General features: G+C 33.8%; 1 non-coding gene across 1 annotated transcript; it reads right to left on the reverse strand.

The window, feature by feature from the left end:
* Positions 1-589: 589 nt before the first annotated feature.
* LOC118486038 lies at positions 590-696 on the reverse strand. Its single transcript, XR_004877894.1, has one exon. It is a non-coding gene; the product is annotated as a small nucleolar RNA R71 (small nucleolar RNA).
* Between the last annotated feature and the right edge of the window lie 14,722 nt (positions 697-15,418).

The following is a 15,418-nucleotide window of genomic DNA, read 5'->3' on the forward strand; positions in this document are numbered from 1 at the left end:
TGTTCGCTCAACACGGGGCCGTGGTGAACCTTCTGACCGACATTCTTTTTTGTTTTTATTGCAGGACTTGGAACCCGACACCATCCTCACGTAGTGTATGAGCTCCAGTTCCAATAAAGACATAAAAGAACCGCTAGAAGAACCCGAACGCTTTCTCAGAAAAAGGTTAAAAGCCAAAAACCAAGAGAAGGTTTCGGGTGATCCACCCCCAATGGCGGACCAACGTACCCTCATGGATTATCTACGGCCCACCCTAGGTAATCTAGGCGCCGCTATCAATGCTCCAAATGTCGAAGCCAATAACTTCGAGCTCCGACCGCATTTGATACAAATGCTCCAAAACTCCGCAACCTTCCACGGGCTTGCGGACGAGGATCCTCATCTACATATAACTAATTTCTTAGAAATATGTGATACCTTTCGGATCAATGGAGCATCAAACGACGCCATACGCCTCCGTATGTTTCCGTTCTCACTAAAAGACCGAGCGAAAGCTTGGCTCAACACCCTCCCAGCTGGATCGGTAAACACCTGGGATGAACTAGCCCAAAAGTTTCTATATAAGTATTTCCCTCCTTCTAAAACTGCTAAATTAATGGCTGAAATTAATACATACTCACAAGAGGACGGGGAATCCTTGTATGAAACATGGGAAAGGTTCAAGGAGCTATTACGCAAGTGTCCCCATCATGGCCTCGCAATATGGCAACAAGTATCCACTTTCTACAATGGATTGTTGCCACACACTAGGCAGACACTTGATTCTAGCTCCAGGGGACTTTTAGGTAATCGACGCCCACACGAAATATATAATCAAATTGAGGAAATTGCTCAAACCAATTTTCAATGGCACACTCCCCGGGGAAATAAGTCTATCGCCCCGGGCGCCCATAAGGTCGACGAAAGCACCTCTTTACAAGCCCAAATCGAGGCCCTTTCTTCAAAAATAAAAAAAAACTAGAAATGACAAAAACAGTCTCGGTTATGGCTTGTGAAGGGTGTGGTGGGTCACATGAAAATTGGAGTTGCATGAAAGAAACGGACGATCAACAAGAAATGGTAAACTACATTGATAATAGACCTAGGCCGTCGGGTCCTCCAACGGGAACTTACAACCAAGGATGGCGAAACCACCCAAACCTTGGTTGGAGGGAAACCGGCAATAGTAGTAACCAACAAACCCAACGAACAAACTTTCAGCAATCAAGAAATGAGTCACAAAATTTCACTCAACAACAAGGTGGACGAGAAAGGCTCGAAGATACTATATCTCGCCTCGTCTCCGACACTGATAAGAAAAACTCGGAAAGATTTCTACAATTAGAATCTAATTTTAGGAATCAACAAGCTAGCATTCAAAACATAGAAAAACAAATAAATCAACTAGCACAAAAGTTTTCCGAGAGACCGCAAGGCGCATTACCTAGCAATACCGAAACAAACCCAAAGGCGCAAGTTCACCTCATCACACTACGAAACCGCACCGTAGGGGCTGCAGAAGTACCTCAACCAACGGAAGAAACAATGCCAACACATCTGCAGGAAAAGAACTCTCCCCCATCACCAGAACCTACCAAGGCTCCTCGAGTTCCATACCCCGGTAGGTTAATTCGTCAAAAAACCAATGAGCAATTCGCAAAATTCGAAAGTTTGTTAAAACAATTGCATGTCAATATTCCTTTTATCGAAGTCCTAACCCAAATGCCCAAATACTCTAAATTTATGAGGGACTTCCTTACACATAAAAAGAAAATTGAAAATTTGCAATTAGTTAATTTAGGCGAAGAATGCTCTGCCCTCGTACTCAATAAACTACCCCAAAAGAAAATCGATCCCGGAAATTTCACGATTCCATGTTCAATAGGGGAATCACCCGTTCGCAATGCCTTGGCCGACTTAGGGGCTAGCATTAACCTCATGCCCTCATCAATGTTCAAAAGGCTTGGCTTGGGAACCACGAGCCCTACAAAAATAAGCATACAACTCGCTGATCGATCAGTCAAATTCCCACAAGGTGTCATCGAAAATGTCTTGGTAAGGGTAAGCAAATTCGTTTATCCCGTTGACTTTGTCATACTCGACATGGAGGAAGACACCGAGGTCCCCCTTATCCTAGGGAGACCCTTCCTTGCCACAGCACAAGCAGTGGTAGACATGAATGAAGGGACACTGACTTTGAGGTATGGGGACGATGAGGTGAAGTTCGGAGTTGGGAAGAAAATAGAGGACGACGACCCAGTCAATTACATGGAGGTTATTGATTCAAGCTTGGATGCCGCTCTCCGACGGTGTGACTTGGGAAGCAAGGCACTCCACTCAGAAGAGATATAACCAGAAATCGGGTCTAGCCAAGGACCCTTATAAACGTGGCGCACCACGGAGGCATTCCGCGGATCTATCCTTAGTTTAGTTTAATCTTTTAATTTTTGCAGAATAAAACACACTCATGGTGGTAATGGATGAAAAAGGGAACGAGAAAAAAATGGAACCATGCATGAAGAACAGAGCAACCCGACAAAAATCTCCACCACAGAAGGCTCAACACGGGCCGTGCCCAACCAACACGGCCCCGTGCTGAGCCCCTGCAGAAAAATCACCCAGTTCAGGTAACTGGACACGAGCCGTGCTCACCGGGCACACCCCCGTATCCAGGCTTCTGTTTCAATTCTGAAATTTTTGTTACTGGCACTTGACCACGGGGCCGTACTCGGTGAACACGGGGCCGTGTCCAGACTGCCAGTAACATAAATATTTGCTTTTTAACACACTTTTATACATTTTAATCAACCAAAAATATTGTTTTTGGACACATTGAGGACAATGTGTAATTTAAGTGTGGGGGGGGGGATGCTAAAACCTTGAAATTTTGCAAAATCCTAAACACAAGCCTTACACAAAACTCTATTGGAACCGCTAAACACCCCAAATTTTTTCAAAAACTTTTTCATTTTTTTTATTTACTTGTCTTAGTTTAAGTTGGGAAGAACAAGTTCTAAAAAGGTTATATTTTTACAAGTTTACAACCGATAGCGTCGTGATAAAAAAAGGAACCAACATAAGAAAATTATGAAACGGCATAACAAGTCTAGTTTAAAATTCGATTATATATGCTTGGTCACATTAAAAACCCATTCCCACAAAAGTGAGTTTTGAGCCTTTATTGAGCATAAAAATACACATATTTAGATTAAATGCTCATTTTTCGTTTCTTGTGTGAATAGCCGCTCGGTCCTTACAAATCTAGAACTTGCCACGACAATACATTCCCGGTCCTTACCAACTTAAACCCAAGTAAGTAAATGATGGAGGCATTAGGACTAACTATTTTTTTTTCAAAACCATTATTTTTCATTTTTTTTACCTACCCAAAAATCCCCCTAGAAAACCCCTTTGAGCCTAAACCTTTCATTTCATTACCCCAAAACAATTTTTTTTACCCACCAAGAACCTTTTTCATTTTTTTCTTTTATTTTAGTAACAAGCTCGGTTTTTCGTCAACTTGCCCTTTCATGTGACATCAAAAAAAAAAAAAAAATCTTATATGAAGTCAAAAACAAACAAAAGCTACAAAAGCTTGTTTGGAGAAATACTTCAAAAATAATAAGTCACTAAAAACAAGGTATTTTACGAAAACCGACACTTGTTACGATTTTCGCCCTTTTTTACTAACCACTAACCAACCACCCACCTTTAAACCCAAGCCTTCACCCAAAAAGTCCTCTTGATATTTACAAAGGTAAAAAGTTAAAAAGGAGGAGGATTGATTGCTTGGCAAGCCTATGGAAAGACGTAAGTTCCGTGCCGCTCTCGAGTGATTCACTAAAATATACACCTTCGGCCGAGTGTTGAGTGATCTCCCGTGAGGTATGTGAACTTGTATATAAATGGAATTTTAATAAAGCATGTTATGCCCAACTAAGTAGTTTATCTTATGAAAAGTTCAAAATAAATCATAACGAATAGGATTGTAAATAACTAAAAATAAAACCTATAAACCTTGGATTCCCGACACTCTAGGACAAGCTAAAAAAAACTTCTCTTCTACCTATTCCATTTGGGAGTGTAAGCCACATTTAAAGAGTTTTGCTTGAGGACAAGCAAAAGTTCAAGTGTGGGGGTATTTGATGTGTGTAAAATGCAACATATAAAACACATCAATTAAGGCATAAAACTAACCCTTTTTAAGTACTAATGTTGGAAAAAGAGTGTTTTTGTCTTCCTTTTGTATTTTCAGGATGAAATGAGCTCAAAATCACAAAAGAAGCAAAAAGACCACTAATTCTACCATAAATACAAGAAAAGGAACAAAAGTGGACTGCCCGGACCCTCAACGGCACCTCCCAAGGCAAAAAGAAGGAAACAGAGTCTGAACACGCCCCGTGTCCAGCGAACACGGGGGCGTGCCCAGGAAGCAGCAGAAAAGACAAACCAGTAGAAGCTTCCATTACCCACCACGGGGCCGTGTCCAGCGAGCACGGGGGCGTGGTGAAAGTACAGCAGACGCATTAATTGTAATTCGCAATTACAATTAATGAGGAGAGAGAGTGTCAGGCGGGCACGGGGCCGTGTCCAGCGGACACGGGGCCGTGTCCAGCCTTCTGTTCAGCCTATAAATAGAGGAGCTTGGTTTCATTCTCTCTCATCCCTTGGCACACCACCTCTCTCACACCTCATCCACCACCCACCACCACCATAACACCATCATCCACCACCATCATCCATTGTCCATCGTAGAGTGTGTGAGTCGTCTCGGGATCTAAGATTGATCGTAAGAGTTCTTGACAATCAAGGCCATGTTTGCCTAAGTCTCTTACATCACTTGGTGAAGACAAGTGTTTAGTATAATACTTTTTATTTTTAATCTTTTGCACTTTTTATTTGGTTTTGTATTAATGACTTTAATAACTAGTTACTTATGTTGAAGGTGATCTTTCCTTATCGTTTGTCCGTGGTGTCTTGGCATTATTTTACTGTCTATATAAAATAAAAGATTTTCACCATTCATATCTCCACGGTCTATATGGAGGTATGTTGGCTACCTGGTCGGGGGTTAAGGGAACGGTTTGGTAAGGGTCTTGCCCTTGTTCAGCGTTTAGAGGTCCTGCTTGGGACCTGGGTCAAATTTAGTAGGATCTCCTTCAATGCCCATAGGTATTGGATGGCGGGGATCCAAACTCTTTGACCCCCTCATAAGTTAACTACTATTAATACTATAACCCGGCTATTTAGGACTGTATCCCTGCTGACTCAGACTACTTAGCCGAGGGTAACGTCACCGCCAGAAGCGGGGCCTACCATAATTTGCATTAATAACTTAATTCATTATCTTTCAATAATCCGACCCTTTAGGATTGTATCCTTGCTGACTCAAACTACTGGGTTGAGGGTAACGTCGCCTTCAAAAGAGGGGCCTACTACAATAACTAAGATAATCTCTTAAACAAGTGCAAAAGTACGAAAATAATCAAAGGTTATACTAATACACGTGTCGGAACCAAGTGATTCATCTTGTCTATCTGTTTTTATTTTTATTTTTATTTTCAGCATTTAGTTAGTTTTTATTTTTCTTAGTTTAAAACATTTTTCTAACCTTTTTTGATTTGATTAGACGTTGAGGATAAACCGGTATTAAAAGCTCTTGTGTCCTTGGACGACCTCGGTATCTTACCAACACTATACTACGTCCACGATGGGTGCACTTGCCCATATGTGTGTTTAGTGTTAGTAAATATCGTGTTTTATAAATTTAAAACTTGGCTAAAAGTGTAAAAAGGGCTTAAATATATATCTAAAAATATATATACACTAACACGCATCATTGATATTTATAACCCTCGAATTTATATACTTTCAAGGTTTGTCAAAATTAGTCCTTTATTTATTATAGATGCCACGTGTAATCAAATGACACGTGTTAACACATCATTGGACACAAAAATTCGAGGTGTTACAACAAGGCAAGTGGAACATAGTAAAAAAAAAAACAAAGGTCAAGTTGGGCTTCATCAGATAATGCTTGCTGATAGATATTATGAACTTGAACCAACCTTAAACAATAAAAGAAGACGTACTGGATGTTGTTAGCTGGAATGATAATAATTACTCACCAGTCAGTATTTGGTGCAAACGCATGCCGAAGGTTTTATATGTTACAATTGGTACGTTGACAGAACTCGGGTATTTTGTTTTTCATCGAAACTTTTATGCTGATGGTGCGGAAGTTATAACAAATGGTAATGGTTAGTCGTGTTGAAAACCTTTTATTCTATTTTATCAAAGTCCACAAACTTATAAAGATTCATGGCTATGTATGTAGGAATCTTGGATCGATCAACTTACAAATCAGATGCAGAGAGACAGAAAGCGATACAATATTCCTGAAGCATCGATAGAGAGAAGAGTTTCCGCGGTAAGGATGATAAACATTATCTCTTTCAAATGCATTTTTTCTTTTGTTTATTAGATGTAATTTATGAGCTAACAGAGAGGCAGGTATTATCCCACGTTGCTTTGAGAGCACTTTGCTATCAAGCACTTGGGTTGGGTCACTTAACAGATGACAAGCCGAGTTAAAAGTGGGTTCAGTTTGTTTTGTTTTGGATAAAAAAGCATCAAATGAATGAATTGTAAATAAAAATAATAAAGATATTAAATAGTAACTGCATGTTTTTTTTCTTCTCATAAGTAAATTATTAATTTTCTTGCAGATAGACTTGGAATTTAGGAAAGGAAAATCAATATTACAAGAAACAAATGGTTGTGCCCAGGTCCTCTCTACTTTCAGGCTTTTGTAGAGGTGGAAAATGGCTTGGTTGGGCGGGTTAGGTAATGAGTCAAAGCCGGTAATTTTTGTGTAAGTATAACCCGAAATGCTTTTTGTCTAATTTTAAATAATTAGAAAACACATCCTATAAATAATTGTCAAACTTGAGGCAACTTTTGCCCCGTTTGAGTTGTTTCATTTTAAGCTTCTTTTTTATATGTTTGACACTTAAAGGAGATAACATAAGTTAATCACCCTTTCTTATAAGCATTAAACATTTGCCTCACAAGTTTGCCAAAGATCTAGGAAATTGTTCAAAAATGTCAAAGTTGGATGTAGAGGTATCTCAAAAATATCGGGTCTTCGTATTTTTTATCTTCTTATTTTCCCACATCGTTATTTTGCATATTTGGTAGTGGGCATAAAGCATTAGTAATTTTTTTTTGGAAAATAAGCTTGCAGCACTAAGAAGTTCTTCGCGTCATGGACCTTTCTCACTTAACTCAATGGAAGCAACTCACATTCTTTGTTTTGATTTTTCAGTTCACTTGCCATAAGAATTGGTCCAAAATTGGGTTGATAGGAATTCAAAGTGTAAGTTGTGCTTCAATGAAGTGTATAAGATATATTTTTTTTTCTTTAAGTAGGTGGTTCAAAGATGGAAGAAGTATTACCAGGTGGGAGTGTCTTTTCAAAATGAGCTTAAGTAGTTAACCAGGTATTATGTATATATTATGCTATGGATATTTCTAGACAACATGGATACATGGCTCGACCTTACAAGGAGTCTCCACCGGGTTCTTAGCTAAAATAGTCATTTTTTTGCAAAACAGTTGGTTCCTCGCTCACATCTTCACATATAGGATGCATACACTCACATAGTATAAAACCTTTTAGGCATAGCATAGCCAATAAAGATTTGAAACATCCATAAATAATAAAGCAAGTGCCCAATCAAATAGGTGTATAATCGTTATTTTTTTTTCTAAAAATAAAAAAAAGATATCATTTGTCAACGCCGCGAAATTCGCGGGTATTAGCACTAGTTCACCAGTAAATTAGTAGTTTAAAATTATAATCCGTTACAATGTCAGAATCTGCCAATTTTAAGTTTGCATTCCATATTTATTGTACACACTTTATAGAAAAGTTTTTATTTTCGATAAGTTAGTCTTCTTATTCATGGATAGTCTTTATGATCAAGCTAATCAAATTGACAATTTAATCAAATTTATTTTACCAATCATTAAGAGGTTATATATTTATAAAAAACTTCCAAATATAATTTACAATAATTTGTAAACATATTCTTAACGTATTGAAGATCATTCATTCCATTTATAAATAATTATTCATATAAGAAACAATAACATTTCCCTCCAATACATATCATATTATTTTATCTCTTTGTGTTTCTTCAAGAAGGTTGTATCCAAATATCCTATCTAATACTCACTCAATTTTGATTTATGTAAAAGAACTAATTATATGTTGTTATTATATGTGTTTTATTTTGCATAGATTTGTTGGTACTATGGAGAATATCCCGTTCGATTTGGTGCTCATGGAAATTTTTTTTAGGCTTCCTCTCAAATCAGTTGGTCGATTCAGAACTGTATGTATGGATTGGTATGAGGCACTAAGAAGTTTTGAGTTTCTGATGAAGCATTCGGCCCGCGTTAGTAATAAATTGGATGAACTTCTTGAAGAAGGGATTTATCCGGATCCTTATCTCATTTGATAATATGAACGGCGCTTAATTTGTGTTATTGTGTTCTTCTTATTGAATACATATCTGTTTTCAATTATTTATGGATAATCATCCAACTTTTATCAATCATTACATGCTATTGAACATTGTTTGGTATTTGAATTGATATTTTTGGATTGAACCGAGGTTTTTTATATTGGCTGTTGGTTTTCTTTGTGCTGAATTTCAATCGAATTCCAATCTAATTTTAATTGAAATATCCATAAAATTCATAATACAAACATTAAAAAACAAGTTTACATAAACGATAAATCTTTCATAACTTTTTCATTATTTGATTGAAAATATGTAAATTCAATATGTAAATAGTTTTTCAAGCTCTTTAAATTTTCCTCAAGTATTTGTTAACTGTTGGAGCATTATTCCGTACTTCCAAAAATAATTTTACATATTATACGTTTTAATATACAAATAATATACCAACATTTAAGCTGATGAGAATGGCTCTTTTTTATTGACTATATTAATACATCTTTCATAACTTTTGCATTATTTGATTGAAAATATGTTGTAAATACACTATGTAAATAGATTTTCAAGGTCAATAAATTTTCCTCAAGTATTTGTTAAATGTTATTGCAATATTCCGTACTACCATAAATATTTTTACATAATATACGTTTTTGGTATACAAATAATATAACAACATTTAAGTTGATGAGATGGGCTTCTTTTTTATTAACTATATTAATAGATATGTAATAAATCGTATATTTAAAAGTAAGGTTTCCAAATATATGGTTTTATTTGAATGGAAACTTAAATTGATTGGTAATAGTTATGGAAAAAGTTTTCAAAACATGTAATAATTAACGAGAGTAAATCTAATTCTTTTTAAAACTATTTTTTTAGCAACATTTATATATAGATATAGATTATAATAGATTTGACATCTATTTTTTAATAATAACAGATTTCCAATATATAATGAAAGTCCTATACATACCCATATTTTGTGTAATTCTTTCTCATTCTTCAATTCTTATACATAACACCTCCACTTACACGGTTAGGTACTGTATACTGTATTATTCAATTTTTGATATTCCATTGATAGTTCTCAAGTTGTTATACAATAACTTTTTATACAATCGTTTTTTTTATTTATTTTTCAGAGTAGTACGAATCATGGAACGTATTGGGGATGACATGATATTTGAAGAGATCTTATCGAGACTACCTGCAAAGGTAGTTTGTCGTTTCAAATGTGTTTCTAAACAATGGTGTTATGAATTATCTACACCAAAGTTTGTTTTCATCCATACTCGGCGAGTTGGAAACTCAATACAAAAGAAGCTGCTCTCCTTGAATGAAAATTCCATTGTCGTTGACGACATAGTATCTGGCAACTTACAAGTCGATACTAGCAAAACCGTAACTTTTCCAATCGATGTCCATCCATCCCTTTTAAGCATTATATGTTCGTTTAACGGACTGATTTTAGTTTGCATTAAAAGGAGTCACAATGAGCTCGTCCTTTGGAATCCAACGACTAGGCGTTTTAAGGTGATATCTGACGACTACTTTAGTCGTTATTTTGGTCGACACAACGATACGGGTGGAATGTACTTTGACGAGGACAACGATCTTAAAGTGCTTCATATTAATTGTTATTGGGACGTACTTACTGCTCGTGTATATTCACGACATAATGACTCATGGAGAAAAATAAATTTCTTGAGCGGAACTCAGTTAGCTTCAAACTTTTATTCATGGTCTCCTGGAATTTATTCCGGCAAAACAATATATTTCACTGTTTCCAATTACTGGATTCCACCTGGTGAAAGGAACATTGTTGCTTTCGATGTTATATCTGAATCTTTCAGTATACTTCGTTTTCCGAAGCGTATTGAAGTCAATCCTTGCCAAGCACATTTTCTATCAATTTCCAACAAGCTCCATGTCATTGTCGTTCAATATGCAGGTGAACTAATTGCAGATTTGGTCAAATATGAACAGGATGACTGGATCAAGGTCTTTTCTTTCAATAAGGCTCGCATAGTTCAACATTTGGAGCCGCATCAAAGGACAAATATAATTCAAGACAACAAGTGGTTGATAACAAGTATTTGGGGAGATACTGTTGAAGTTCTCCTTTGTAATGATTCTTTTAAATATATTCAACATGTTGACTGCTACAACGGACCGAAAGGCGCATTATTTTTCGAGACAATCGTTTCGCCTTTCTATTAGAAAATTTTAATTAATTTGATACTATTTCATCTTTTGTTTCTCGAACTATCTAATTTGTTTCAAGTATCTTGTGTTTTATCTTTTCCTTACTTTAATAATAAAAGAATTTTGTATTACGTTTCATCTTTTATTATGTCCAAAAATTGCTATAGTAAATTACATATTTTAACATTCATTGTGGTGACATGCATTCTTTATTACCAAATACCCTAATTTAAATTAAATCCATCCAAAAAAAATACAAAAGTTGTATAGTATAAAAATTATATATTTGATGTTTATAAATATAGATATTATATTCTAACACCACAATTAGCATTAACAATAAATATGTTTTTTAAAAAGATTTTAAATTATTAATCATACAAGATAATATATTCGACTAACACTTATTTTTTCGTCTCTGAATTATTATACAAATTGTATATATATTTTGATATAAAATATGCTAATATTACTTGGTAGTTGAATAATATCTAACATTGGTAAGGTAAATTGATCATTACCCCTACAATATCTTGTCAAACCACTTTTACAATTTCCTTTTTTTTTCAATATAATTTCAACCGGTTATATAAAGATCCGACCCATTTAAGCTAAGATAAAGTTCTTCTGGTTTGTTCTATATCTTTAACCTACACTACACCCAAGAAACCCTTTGCTCTACAACTGCTACTTCCAATCTTCAAGAAAATCGTATTCGGTAATTTCAAAGTTTTTGATACATACTGTGTTTTTTGTTTAGTTTGTTCATGAAGCTTTGTTCAGAATTTTGCTTCCGTCTCCGTTTGTTGTTTCTGTATCTTATTTCTTATACAAGGATCTGGTTTTGATAGAAAAATTTTTTGTTTTGATATTTTAGTTTTGATTAATCTTGAAACTCAAAGCATTATCTACATACTTTGTTCTGTGTTTTTTCATGAAGATTGATTTTAGTTTTTAAAGCTGATGGTTGTTTATGGAAAATTTGTTTATCTTCGTATGTGTACTAATCTATGTCTTGGATCTTATACAAGGATTTATTCATTTGATATTTTTTGTTCTTTATTTATTAATTTATTGATAATATTTTTATCAAATTATTATTTTATTAGTATGCATGTCTTCATATTGATCTATAAGATTCAAAAAAACTGACATGGATCTATGTATTTGTCTTATTTCTTATACAGTGTGATTTTATTTGGTATTCCATTCAAAAGATAAATTCGTATGACATAAAGTTACCATAAGATTTGGTCTTTTTTAATAATGGATTTTATCCCGAATAGTCGGAAATTATTGTTTCAAATATTTAGATTTCATTGTTTGTGTCTTATTTATAAAGAAAGTCTTATGAAGTTTGTCCTTTAATAAGTTGCATAATCTACATGTTTAAGATTAGGTTAACCTTTAGTCGAAACTATGTGGAACCTTTAAAATTGGTCTTCTATGTCATGGTTAGTATCCTCTCGGAAGTATGCATTGTTTTATTTTAAATGTTAGATGTTATATCTTAAATGAATGTTTTCATAGTTTAATTTTTTTTATTCAGTGTTAGATTATTCTTTTACGGTAATTATAGATGTGATATATAGATAATTGAATATATTGTTTACTATTTTTGTGAATTATTGATGTTTTAATTTTTGATATTCATATTACAGTGTTTGAAACGTATTTAGTAAAAAAATTATCTTTATAATTGTAGTATATGTTTTCCAAAATTTAATCTTTAACTGCAATTACTCTTTTGGTTAAAAGTTAGTTTTATGATGAATATGTATTTATATTTAATAATATTTCTAATGCTCACTTTCACTTAACACTTTTTTCAGTTCAATTTCTGGTTGTGTTGATAATGGGAGACAATTCCGATGATGATGTTCTTGAAATATCTCGTGATGAGTACGTTCATAAAGTAGACGAGGTAAAGTACTAATATCTATAAACATGTTTTTCGTTAATGGTTATATGGCAGTAATTAAGTTGCATATTGTCCTTTTTAGGCCTTACGTAAAGATTATGGCTTCTTTTTTTCACATGAAGAACCAAATGTCGACCAGGTAATCGTATATTTCTATAAATGTATATGTTTACATAAAGTTCATCTGATATTTAGCAATAACAGGTACTCATTTACATTTTTTATGTTAATGTAAAATGTCCCATTTTAACAGGATCTTTGCATTCAGCAAGAAGATGCTATCACCATGAAGGAGGGAGTTGGAGAAACAAGTAAGGCTAAACAACATGACGTTGATTGTATTTCCAAGGGAATTATAGCTGAAGGATCTCAATCTCTCAAAAAAGATGTAAGTTATGAGATTTATACAAATAATATTAATTTGTTAACTATAATATGGTGTCGTTTAGAAGTTAACAATTTTTTAATCATAAAGGTAAAGGAAAATATAAGGTCTGTTGGTAGTTCCAAGTTTAAGAAGCCTCTACATGGAAACAAATCTAGAAAACCCACTATTCCTGAAGATCTGGAGTTTTTGAATTTTACACGTAAAGGGGAATACAGGCTGGTATTATTTTTTGCTCAGTAAATCGTTACATTTAAATAATTTTTCGTTATTATTGGATGTTTAAAATTTAAACTGTTAAATACACGTTGTTACATGCAGCGTCTTCCTGTCGGGGTATCAAACCGTGCTGGTTTTACAAAGAAGCTTCATACACTGAAGTTTCAAAACCTGCAGGGGCAGGTTAGTATTTATGAAGTCAAACCGGAAAAAAAACGAAAGTGCATTACGCTATTCAGTCATAAACTGGCCTTTATTTATGGCGGAAAATAATTTGAATGATGGCGACATGCTTGATTTCACTTATGTGACTTCAAAGAAAACCGTCATCTTAAAAAATGTCCGATATGTCTAAGCGAAAGTGCACCTATCTTTTATAAACTGTCTTAAGAACAACGCTTTGGTCTTTGTTTTGGTAACCATCTTTTGAACATGTACCTCTATGGACTTTTTTCTTAATAGACTTTTGTATGGTACCTAAGTGTTGTGTATATGTTGAATGTTTATCTTTATGTTTGTTTCTACAACTAAAAATGTATAGCAAAATTTCACTAGGCTTTACATCTAATTATACTATTTACTGTCAATTTTTGTATTGACATTTGTCTGCTACTTATTTTCATTGACCATCTTATTTATCAAAAGAAACATTAAATTAAACCTATATTAGTATGCCGTTTAGTATATAATAAAAAATTATCTTGGTGTCTTTTTGTAAAAAAATTTAACAAATATACTATACATATGGACACTTTTTGAGTAGACTAACTATTAACAAGGTTATTTTATCATCGTGAGTTACTCTAATAATTTCTCAATCAAAAAATAAAGTATCAAGAAGGTGGAACCTCCATGCTTTAATATAATCGACCATTATTTGAATTCTTAAATTGTGGAGTAAATTAGCATTCCAAAATTTTTAATGGGTTACTCTTAACTTCATAAAGATTTAGGTTGGTATATTTGTCGAATATCAAGTATAAAATATTGATGTTGTTCTAACTTCCAAATTTAAAGTTTATGATCAATCGCTGCCAAATTTAAGTATCATTACAAAAGTTAGTGTGCAGATTTTTTTTTATATTATTAAATTCCCGTCAGTAAAAAATATTATAATTGAATTCACATCCATGATTTAACTAAGTCGACAACGAGTAACCGGAAAATTGGCGAGTAAATTATGAGTTTAAAATTCATAATGTGTTACAGTTAATTATATAATGCCATACTATTCTATATTTCTGCTGCCTTTTTTTTTAATTAATCTTAATAAACATTTCTTTAAATGACCAAATCAAGAATACTAACATCAATTTTTTCGTAACTTTTAAATTTAAAGGTTAACTTTAATTACTTCGAAATTTAAGTATGATTCCATAGTTATTGTTCTTTTTTTTTGGAAAATTCTTAAAAGTCTACAAGGTAGTTTTCTTATTTATGGAAACTAACTATGATCAACCTAAACAAATTGTCAATTTGAAGATTTCGTCCGATTTTTTTTTTAGATTAGTTTTAATGGATTAAAGATTCATCATTTTTTAAAATTTCCAAACATAGTTTTCAATAATTTCCAGAGACAATATTAACCTATTCGAGATTTGATATTTATTTTACCTTTCAATACACTTTCTTAAAATAAAATTTTATATACTTGTATGTATCAATTATAAATACACTGTTTTAATCTTTCATTATCACCACATTTTATCATTTTCTTTCTCTCTACCGAAATTGATTCACTTATTTCGCCATGGAACCTAAAAAAATAACCATGTTGTCTAATGTTAATGCGATGTCGAATAACTATACATTGAAGTTGAAGATAGTTTCGTTATGGAGGAAGATGATGCATGGACGTCCCAATGTAACATATCGCGTTGACATGATATGCATGGATGAACAGGTGTTGACTGAATTATGTTTTTTATATTGTTAAATTATTAGATGTATTAGTTACGTCTGATGTGTTTATTAATAGGTTTTGACATAAAATTTTATAACTATTTATTTCTTTTCAGGGTGATATGATTTTGGCAAATTGTCTTCATAAGATATTGCCAAGATTTGATCATCACTTTAAACTCGACGAAGTTCTTCTCATCAGCAGGGCATCTATTGCACCAAACAATGCAACTATCAACTACACCAAGGATAAGGGGAAGTTAACATTTAGGGGCTGTT

Source organism: Helianthus annuus, chromosome 13 (assembly GCF_002127325.2).
Source record: "Helianthus annuus cultivar XRQ/B chromosome 13, HanXRQr2.0-SUNRISE, whole genome shotgun sequence".
In the NCBI taxonomy this organism is placed as follows: domain Eukaryota; kingdom Viridiplantae; phylum Streptophyta; class Magnoliopsida; order Asterales; family Asteraceae; genus Helianthus; species Helianthus annuus.